Here is a 10,948-nt window from a genome sequence, read left to right on the forward strand (position 1 = left end):
CTGCAGCTGGGTCCTCTGCAGCCTCTCTCCTGTCTGCTGCAGCTGGGTCCTCTGCAGCCTCTCTCCTGTCTGCTGCAGCTGGGTCCTCTGCAGCCTCTCTCCCGTCTGCTGCAGCTGGGTCCTCTGCAGCCTCTCTCCTGTCTGCTGCAGCTGGGTCCTCTGCAGCCTCTCTCCCGTCTGCTGCAGCTGGGTCCTCTGCAGCCTCTCTCCTGTCTGCTGCAGCTGGGTCCTCTGCAGCCTCTCTCCCGTCTGCTGCAGCTGGGTCCTCTGCAGCCTCTCTCCCGTCTGCTGCAGCAGGTTCTGCCGTGGCAGCAGGTTCCTCTGGCACCCTACAGTCAGAGGATCACATCATGGATGGTAAGCACATGTACAGTGTTAAAGCTGGTTGCTAGGAAAATCAGCTAATGGGGATCCTTAATAAAATGCAATAAAATACTGGTGACAACTGTGGACTTATACTGGTGACAACTGTGGACTGTGGACTTAATTGATTATCTTTTCTATATCGATAACAGACCTTGATCCATCTGAGTCGTTGGACTCCATTGCTGGTAAGCACAAGCTGTGAATAAGAAAAACAAAGGTTCTACACTATGTTTAAGTGTGTGAACACCATGGATGGGGTTGAATCCTACAATCACATTCAGGCTATTGACAGGCTACATGTCTGACTAAGTTATATCAATTTAGAACTGTGTACAGTGAATGCAATCTTGTGTGTAGTGTAATTTGAGTTTCTTTCTGTTAAAGCGTGGATAACGGAAGCAGACTGTGCAAAGGCTGCCAAGCTCTTCTGCGCGTCGGCCCTCGCAGATATGAGTAATCAGTTGCCGCTCAACTTCACTCTCAGTTTGAGCGGTTCTCTGGAGGAACGAACACGAGCGATCGTTTCGTTCTACAAAAGGCCGAAGGTGAACTGGGCGAGTCCTCTCACCTGCAAACTGATTGGTAATGATCTTAATAATTGTTCTTGTTTTTAAATGTATTTTTGGGGCATTTTATGCTTTATTGTAGAGAGATAGTAGAGACAATGACAGGAAAGGGGGATAGAGAGATTGGAGAGGACATTTGGGGAAGCAAAAAACCAGTTACCCATGGGCCAATCAGGATAATCTATAGATCGGTACAGTACCATTACACTAATGGTTTTCAATAACTTGTTAAGCTAAACTTGTTATTTAAAAATGACTGATTATTTCATTTTTACAAGGGGACCCCGCCGTCGGTGAGGGTGTGGCCAGATTTGTCCTCGCCACCGCAATGGAGAGCCTCCAATATGGCTTCCACCTTGATGAAGAGAAAGGTAATTAAGTCTTGTTACTCGTACATATGTGATTTAATTTTTTTTAATGCATAGGCTATATTTTCCTAGCCTGGTGGTCATGTTAATATTGTCCAGATGTCTAAAATAAATGTTTTACCTTTTTATTCTTTTAAGGGAAAACCTTACTTTTCCACGGGGAGACGGACCATCTGGTTCCGTCTACTGACCAGACCCTCCTCGACAGCGACTTCTTCATTGTCGCGGGCCGCATGATGGGGCACAGTTTCCTGCATGGTGGACCATGCTTGACCGGCCTGAGCCCAGCCATTGCACATGTCCTGTGTGGGGGGGCGCAGCACATGACAATTGTCTCCCCATTGGATTGTGTGGACATGGATGTTCGGGAGGCGCTGGAACTGGTTAGAAATAGCTTTTTAATTGCTAGTATTGTGCAGTATTTCATGATGTTATATTGCTCTCTATTTACAATGTGTTAAGTAATTGCTTTTTACATTTGTTACATTCCACAATTACATTTCTTGTCAGCTGAACAATGGTCATGACCTCACCGAGGACAACAAAGAGAAGGTCCTCTCCCTATGCCAGGCATGGGATTTCCCAGGGCCTACATCAGCAAACAGGATGTGGCTGGCGGAGAAACTATTGGTTTCATGCTGTAAGTTTGTCTTTCTTAAGTCTTTGAATTTAAACGAAACCACTGGTTCTCATTGAATTCACTGTTGCCTTAATATAACCATGACCAGTGGCGTGTCCAGACCTTTTTCACTGGGGTGGCCCAGGTGGGGCACCTTGTTATGCATGGGTGGCACCATTTTGAGAATTTAACACTTAATTCCCTGAATTCTGGTGAATTTGTACACACCATTTTGTGCTTTTTATTACCATTTCTGTCTCCACTCCCCATTGTATACTTTAATTGGGCTACTAAGGTCATGTTCTTACATGAACATCTGAATCATGACCCAGAGCAAGCGGATGAGTTTGCAACATTTAAACAAAGTAACATAGGCAATTGAAGCAACAGACGTGGTAGTTGATTGGTCAGGAAAATAGAAAACTGCCCGTTCGTCCCCCTCTTATCCAGATCAACACGCATGCGCTGTTGTTTTACTATGGACAGCCTCGATGCGTCGTTTCTAACCGGAGCGAAACCACCCTTTTTAAGCGGAGCATGTGTTGGTTGTTTGCTCCGGGAGTGACTTCGAATGTGCGTTCTCACAGCTCCAAACAACGCAGAGCAAAGCGAATGTTATCCTAAACTCTGATTCCAAGTTAAGCAAAACGTTTTAACCACTAGCACAACACCGTAGCCTATATGTAGCTATGCAAAAGTCTAACGTTATTAATGGTACTCACATTTCTTCAGGAGCGCCAAGACCACACCTCACCGCTGATCAAAAAGGTGTTCTGTTCGAAAAGTTCGTCTCGTGGCGCGAAGTGGCCTCTGCTCTGAGTGACTAGGCAGATAGCCAATCAATCAGGGTGGCACCTAGGGTGGCCAATCAGATTTCAGGGGTGGCACGAGCCACCCCTGGCCCCCCCCTGGACACGCCCCTGACCATGACACGTTTTTGGGGGGGGTTATTTTTTTTACAGGTGCTGGAAAGGACGAAAAAGCAGGTCAAACACCTGAGGAGGGGGCTAAAAGACACCGGTGGCTGGGAGCTATTAAGTTCCAGGCCGGACACTGTGCCAGTCTTATGGCCAAGAGCCGCAGAAACCAGGATCATGCCACAGGTAATGCAAATGAAAACATTGTGACAGCATTTTTATTGCTAAATATTCACTTGTTTTTGTTACGAGAGTATGGATTGGCCTTAGCAAGATCCCCAAAATATTTTTTGTGACATGAGACCCTGTGAATTTCAGATTTTAGACATAGGTGTCTAGGCTAGATACCGTGGGAAATATTGCCAGAAGTGACTTTTTAAGCATGCAACGACATCAACACTCCCCCCTCGGAATCCACAAAGCAGTGTCACAGCAAGAGAGGAGGGAATTGTAGGAGATATGGTTCTTAAAACACATGATCATTTTTATCATGACCAGTGGGGTCGCCAAAGTGTTATGCACACCTTGAAACTGGAAAAGCCAAATGTGGTGGAACCCCAGAGAAACAGAGACAGAGGCCAGGAGAATATATAATGATTTATTATGGATGATATAAACAAAGAAATAGGCCCTACACTAACTAGTGGAAAAACAAACATAAGGTGTGATGCAGGCGATAGTTATGGGGTGTGTAATTATACTATGTGTGTGTGCGTGTATGAGGTCAGGGGTGTTGTATTATGTGCTGCGATACTACCCTAGTGAGCAAAGTCCGAGATCCTTTTCGGGCCAGGGAGAGTGATCCATGAGAGAGTAGTCCAGAGGGGAGTCCAGGGGTCGAGCCAGGGAGGGAAATCCAGATGAGAGTAGTCAGAGGGGGTCCATACAGAAAGTTATGTCCAAGCGTTGGATCTCCGTCTGTAGCAGGGTTAAGTAGGCGGCTGTCCAGGTGGTGATTGGGACAGCTGGGCTGAAACGTAATAGCCCACACCTGCTGTAAACAGAGCCAGAGATCCGGCCCACTCAATCCGGCCGGGAGGGGGCGCCAGAACGAGGCTCACGGGGGCGTGTCAGATTAGGAGGCACAACAGTACCCCCTTCCTCAGGGGAGGCACCGGACGACGGACCCAGGGCCCCGGGGTTGGCTCGGTAGAAATCCTCCAATAAGGACGGGTCGGCGAGATAGGACGCAGGCACCCAAGTCCGGTCCTCGGGCCCGTAGCCAACCCAGTCCACTAGGTATTGAAACCCGCGACCCCGGCGGCGGACCTCCAGTAGTTTGTTTACCGTCCATACCGGGTCCCCATCATCCAGGACACGGGGCGGCGGCGGAGCCGGGCTGGGGGAAGACAAAGGGCTGGCGGCCACAGGTTTAAGCTGGGAGACATGGAACACCGGGTGTATTTTGAGGGAGGGAGGAAGGGTCAAACGTACCGCCGTGGGGTTGACGATACGGTCCACGGGATAGGGACCAACGTACCGGGGGTTGAGTTTCCGGGTGGAGGTTTGGGAGGTCTGGAGGGGCAGGTCCCGGGCCAACAGCCAAACCCTCTGACCTGGCTGGTAGTCAGGGGCCGGCACCCTCCGCCGGTTCGCGCTCCGCCGGGCGCGCTCGGTGGCGCGGAGCAACGCCGCCCTGGCGGTCCTCCACACGTTGCGACACCGGCGGAGATAGGCCCTGGTGGTTGGGACCGCCACCTCCAGCTCCTGTTGGGGAAACAGAGGGGGTTGGTAACCCAGGGAACATTCGAATGGGGACATACCAGTGGCGGCGCTCTCCATAGTGTTGAGGGAGTACTCCACCCACGGCAGGTATTTCGCCCAGGAGGAGGGATTGTGGGCGGAGACACATCGGAGAGCGGCTTCCAGAGCCTGGTTGGCCCGCTCGGCCTGCCCATTGGACTGAGGGTGGTACCCGGAGGTGAGACTGGTGGTGGCCCCAATGCCTCTGCAGAAGGCCCGCCAGACCTTGGAGACGAACTGGGGGCCCCGGTCAGAAACCACATCCGAGGGGATCCCGTGGAGGCGTACGACGTGGAGAGTTAGGAGGTCCGCCGTCTCGGCCGCTGTGGGCAGTTTCGGGAGGGGAACGAAGTGGACCGCCTTGGAGAACCGGTCCACGATGGTGAGAATGGTGTCGCACCCCTGGGAGACAGGGAGCCCAGTAACAAAGTCCACGGCGATGTGCGACCACGGTCGGCTGGGCACCGGGAGAGGCTGCAGGAGACCCGCAGGAGGCCGATGGGAGGCCTTACTACGGGCGCACACCGTACAGGCGGCCACAAACTCCCTGGTGTCCCCCCTGAGATTGGGCCACCAGAACCTCCTCCCGATGAATGCCGCCGTCCGCCGCTCGCCGGGGTGGCAAGCGAAGCAGCTGGAGTGGCCCCACTCCAACACCCTGGCTCGGACAGCTGTAGGCACAAACAAACGGTTAGGGGGTCCGGTCCTAGGGTCTGGTTCGGCCCGCTGAGCCTGTCTCACCAAAGCCTCGACGGGCCAGGTTACGAACCCCACCACCCGGGACGGGGACAGGATGGTATCTCCCCCCTCAGCGACACCCGAATCCGCCTTGGGGAACTGGCGGGAGAGAGCATCAGCTTTGACGTTCTTGGAGCCGGGACGGTAGGTAAGGGTGAAGTCGAAACGACTAAAAAAAAGAGCCCAGCGGGCTTGTTGAGAGTTGAGCCTCTTGGCGGACCCAAGGTAAGTGAGGTTCCTATGGTCAGACCACACCAGGAACGGTAGTTTGGCTCCCTCCAGCCAGTGTCTCCACTCCCTCAGGGCCTCGTGAACCGCCAGCAGCTCCTTGTTGCCCACGTCGTAATTTTGGGCCGCGGGTTCGTAGCGCCGAGAGAAGTAGGCGCAAGGGTGTATCTTCTGGTCCTCCCCCGACCGTTGAGAGAGGACCCCCCCGATCCCCGTGTCCGAAGCATCTACCTCTACGATGAACTGTCTCTCGGGGTCGGGGTGGATCAGCACTGGCGCGGAGGAGAACAGGTGTTTTAGTGTGCCGAAAGCGGTCTCAGCAGCGGCGGTCCAGCAGAAGGGCCGTGAGGTGGAGGTAAGCGCAGTGAGCGGCGCTGCGACCTGGCTGAACCCTTTAATGAACCGCCTCACAAATCCCGCGAACCCCAGGAAGCGTCTAAGTTGGGTCCGGTCCGTGGGCTGAGGCCACTCCACGACGGCCTTGACCTTGGCAGGGTCCGCCCGCATCTGTCCGTCCTCCACCACATTACCCAGGTAGGTGACCGAGCTGGTGTGGAAAACGCACTTCTCCCCCTTCACGAATAAGCGGTTCTCCAGGAGCCTCTGCAGGACTAGCCGGACGTGCTGGTGGTGCTCCTCCACGGACCGAGAAAAAATAAGAATGTCGTCAAGGTACACAACAACAAAAATGTTTAACATGTCCCGAAGGACATCGTTGACCAGGGCCTGGAAAATAGCAGGGGCATTAGATAGACCAAAAGGCATGACGCGGTATTCAAAATGGCCGAGGTGGGTGTTAAACCCGGTCTTCCACTCGTCCCCCTCCCTGATGCGGACTAGATGGTAGGCGTTACGTAGGTCCAGCTTGGTGAATACCTTGGCATGGGTGAGGGGTTCGAAGGTGGAGCTAATGAGGGGAAGGGGATAACGGTTCTTTACAGAAATGTCATTCAGAGCCCGAAAATCAATGCAAGGTCTGAGCCCACCGTCCTTCTTGGATACGAAGAAGAATCCAGCCGCGAGGGGAGAGGAGGAGGGCTGGATGATACCAGAGTTGATGGACTCCGTAATGTAGTTACGCATCGCCTCCTTTTCAGGGAGTGAGAGGCTGTAAAGTCTACCTTTAGGAAGGGTGGCACCAGGCAGGAGGTCTATAGGACAGTCATACGGGCGATGGGGTGGAAGGGAGAGTGCCTCGTCCTTGCTGAACACCTGGGCTAGGTCGTGGTAGATGTGAGGAACCCCGGTGAGGTCAGGCGGAGTGATCTTAGACTTGGGGTCGCTAGAGGGAGACAGGGCGGAGCGAAGGCAGGAGGCGTAACACGTACCTCTCCAGCCTAGGATCTGGCCCGAAGCCCAGGAGATGTGAGGTTCATGTCTCTCGAGCCAGGGTCTACCCAGCACCAGGGGAGACGTGGGGATCTGAAGGACAAAGAACCGGATCTCCTCGGTATGATTCCCGGAGATCGTAAGAGATATAAGCCCAGTGGTGTGGGTGATAGTTCCTAGGGAACGGCCATCAATGGCCCTAGGCATGATGGGGCGGTCTAGAAGGACTAGGGGGATGCCCGCCTGGTGGACTAAGTTTTCATCGATTAGACAACCATCAGCCCCGGAGTCGATGAGGGCGCTGACAGACAGGGTGTCCTTCCCCCAGGTGAGAGTGAATAGGCGACTGGGGGTGACCTGGGGCTGAGAGAGAGAGGTGTTGCTCACCAGTATGCCCCCTACTGGTGAGCTGGGTCTTTTGGCCGGACAGGACACGCCCGGATGATGTGCCCCTCCTTGCCGCAGTACAGGCACTGCTTGTTGAGAAGCCTCCGTTCTCGCTCCTCTCGCGAGAGCCGAGAGCGGCCGATCTCCATGGGCTCCCCAGCCCCGGAAGTAGCCACGAGAGGAGGAGGCAGCATGGGCAGAGAAGGGGGCGGGGTCGTTCCGGCGCGATAGGTAGTGGGGCGCGTGACAGCTCGCTGGACGCGGTCGGTGCGTCGTACCTGGAGGCGTGCATCCATCCTAAGGGCCAGGGTAATCAGCTCATTAAGGGTGCCGGGATCGTCGCGCACCAACAGGTCCTTGATGGAATCATGTAACCCCTTGTGGAAAAGGCTGAGGAGGGCTCCGTCATTCCAGCCTGTCTCCGTGGCTAGAGTACGGAACTCGACCATGTACTCGGCTACCGAGCGGGAACCCTGGGAGATGGCTAACAAGCGGCCGGTTACATCCTGCCCGTCCTGGGGGTGGTCGAACACGAACCGGAACTCCGCTTTAAACAGGGGGTAATCCGTGGAGTATCTTGAACTGCTCCCGACAGCGGCTATGGCCCATTTGAGCGCTTTGTCAGCGAGTAGAGACATGATAAACGCTACCTTGGCCCCGTCGGAGGAGTACTTGGAAGGCTGGTGCGTAAATACTAATTCGCACTGGGTCAGAAAACCCCGACAACAATCAAAGTCACCATGGAATGGAGCGGGGCTGACTAACCTGGGTTCCCAGTGAGCGACAGGAGGATAGAGCGAAACGGGGTTCACAGGATCGACCGGGGGATTAGTCATCTGCCCAGATATGGAACTCGTGTCAGGGGGTGGTCTGCTGCCAGCGGCGATGAGGTCCAGAGAACGCTGGATGGAGGCGAGAGACCCGGACAGGGCGTCCATCTTCGTCTCGAGACTATTTACAGCCCCGACGGTGGCACGGGTGGTATTCTCCAGTACGGCTATCTGGCCTTGGACCGTGGGGAAGGCCTTCTGGAGCTCGGCCTGCAGACTGGTAAGTTGCGTAGCATGGCTATTTACCTCTCTGCGTAAATCTACGACTAATGGGAGAACCCCAATACCCGGGGAACCACCCTTGTTCTCTGGAGTTCCACCTTGGCTCATAATGGCTTGGACATACTGTTATGCACACCTTGAAACTGGAAAAGCCAAATGTGGTGGAACCCCAGAGAAACAGAGACAGAGGCCAGGAGAATATATAATGATTTATTATGGATGATATAAACAAAGAAATAGGCCCTACACTAACTAGTGGAAAAACAAACATAAGGTGTGATGCAGGCGATAGTTATGGGGTGTGTAATTATACTATGTGTGTGTGCGTGTATGAGGTCAGGGGGGTTGTATTATGTGCTGCGATACTACCCTAGTGAGCAAAGTCCGAGATCCTTTTCGGGCCAGGGAGAGTGATCCATGAGAAAGTAGTCCAGAGGGGAGTCCAGGGGTCGAGCCAGGGAGGGAAATCCAGATGAGAGTAGTCAGAGGGGGTCCATACAGAAAGTTATGTCCAAGCGTTGGATCTCCGTCTGTAGCAGGGTTAAGTAGGCGGCTGTCCAGGTGGTGATTGGGACAGCTGGGCTGAAACGTAATAGCCCACACCTGCTGCAAACAGAGCCAGAGATCCGGCCCACTCAATCCGGCCGGGAGGGGGCGCCAGAACGAGGCTCACGGGGGCGTGTCAGATTAGGAGGCACAACACAAAGTGCGAACTTATCACATGTAGCTTTGCATTAAATGTGTCTCGATTATTTTTTTAAAGATTGTGTATTGAAACGGCTTTTGTAATTGAAAAAGCATAAAGGGGGAGCACATTTTAACCGGTGCATTTATATTAGATGATTCTGGAGAAAATTGAATGGCCGGAGGCAGATTCGGAAGATGGCGATGAGGAGGGCCAGGAGAGGATGCTGGGATTCCTGAGGACCTTCATCGAAACAAGTATGGCTATTTTTCATGATTCGATACTGATGCCCTTACATGGATGTGTATACAGAACAAGCACCAAGCGCATTAGACCACAGCACTCTCTAGGGCACTTGCAATTAATTACTTTATTCTGCCAAAATCTGCCACCTATTGCTCTAGGATAGGTCTCCTAGGGCGGAGACATTCGTTGTTGGCCCTTGTTGAAATGGATTGTTTCTGAATTGATATCCTATCCACTACCTAGGTTCGTCTGAAGGTCTGAAAAGACTTCTGGCTTTTTGGACTGGGTGGGATGTCCCTCCAGAATACCTGCAAGTGGAAGTGGTGCTTCCTGAAGCTGAAATTGTCAAAACATCAACGGACATATGAGGACTTCCACCGCGACCTGATGGCCAGCATTTCGGCCGCTTCCTATGGCTTTGGCCAGTATTAAAGGTAAATAACATTGAATAAAAGAAATAATAAAGTATACTTTCATGACATGCAGGCACACACATATACACACACACACAGACGTACATCTGGAGATACCACTATCATTACATCCATCTATCATTTATACAGAGCGATTAAGACCCCAGTCATGTAGCTCTATACCATAGATCTGACATGATCACCTTTTCCTTCCCTCACAGGTGCCTGATCTCCCTCTGTGTTGTTATTGTTGTTGTTCCTGGAGATGGTGTCAGGTGTTGAATAGGACGTCCTGCTTCCTGCTGCAGCAGTGGGTGTGGCAGAGGCCCTGGAGGGGTGGCTTCGCCAGGCTGCATGTGACTTAATAAAAGGCCTCTTTGGAGATAATTGATTTAAGCTCTTTGTGCTTTATACGTTTTACTCAATCTAATAAGAATCAATTAAATCCACGACAATGGCCTACACTGCTGTTCTTTTATAGCCTAAACTGCTGCTGTTCCTAGTTACAGTTTTTTTACGGTCGCTAAGTCACAGTGTTCAATACTGAAGTCACAGAGTCACAACTCTTCATACAGTCTGCATTACTAACACGCATGTTGGCCAATCACTTCATTCATGTCTCAAAAGAAGCTCGTTCAACCATACACTGGCAACAATGTTCACTCAGAAAGCATACACAGTCATTCATAACATTCTGACTTACAAAACATTAACAACAGGGAGCATTACATAGTCTGAATGATTTTCACAAGAATGAATATTTCATTATAAGAATGGTTTGATTTATAGTAATCATAGACAGAATAGTTGACTGTAAAACTGTAAAGTATTAGGCAACAAGAATGAATCAGAAATGCTGCAATTTGCTTCTATCCTTAAGTGTATTTTTTTTCTTCAGTATCTTTGCAGAAAGTAAGTTACGGTACATTTACTTCAAAGTACACTACATTTACTTGTGTAAAATGAAAAGTGGAAAATAAAGTGGAAGATGCAAAGTAAAAATAAATAAAAATAAAAACAGAAATTCCAGGGCTACAATACAATAGCAATCACACCAAAAATGTCTCACTCCTGAGGGTTTTGGTCCACCCTCTGGTCTGCATCTGGTCACATCTAATGTCTTCCCTGGCAATGCATCTAGTCTATTTCATTTCATTGTATATATTCTGCTAATATTTTCTAGACATGTCAATATGATTACTGCAAATAGTGAAAATACCACCGCTCATCCCTTATCAGACTTTGCTGAGGTGCTGGAACTGAAGAGTATCAATAGAGTGCAAAATAACAG

The 10,948-nt window shown here is 51.4% G+C and overlaps 1 pseudogene across 1 annotated transcript in view; it reads right to left on the reverse strand.

Moving 5' to 3' along the window:
• Positions 1 to 823: 823 nt before the first annotated feature.
• LOC308169871 (DDB1- and CUL4-associated factor 15-like) overlaps positions 824 to 10,948 on the reverse strand; it is a 23,165-nt pseudogene continuing 13,040 nt past the window's right edge. The window contains exons 12-13 of the transcript in view: positions 1,451 to 1,602; positions 824 to 863 (exon numbers count right to left, since the gene is read on the reverse strand). The product of the transcript in view is annotated as a DDB1- and CUL4-associated factor 15-like (transcript). The remainder of the gene's footprint in view (positions 864 to 1,450; positions 1,603 to 10,948) is intronic.

The sequence above is a fragment of the Nansenia antarctica genome, assembly GCF_963989245.1.
Source record: "Nansenia antarctica genome assembly, chromosome: 14".
In the NCBI taxonomy this organism is placed as follows: domain Eukaryota; kingdom Metazoa; phylum Chordata; class Actinopteri; order Argentiniformes; family Microstomatidae; genus Nansenia; species Nansenia antarctica.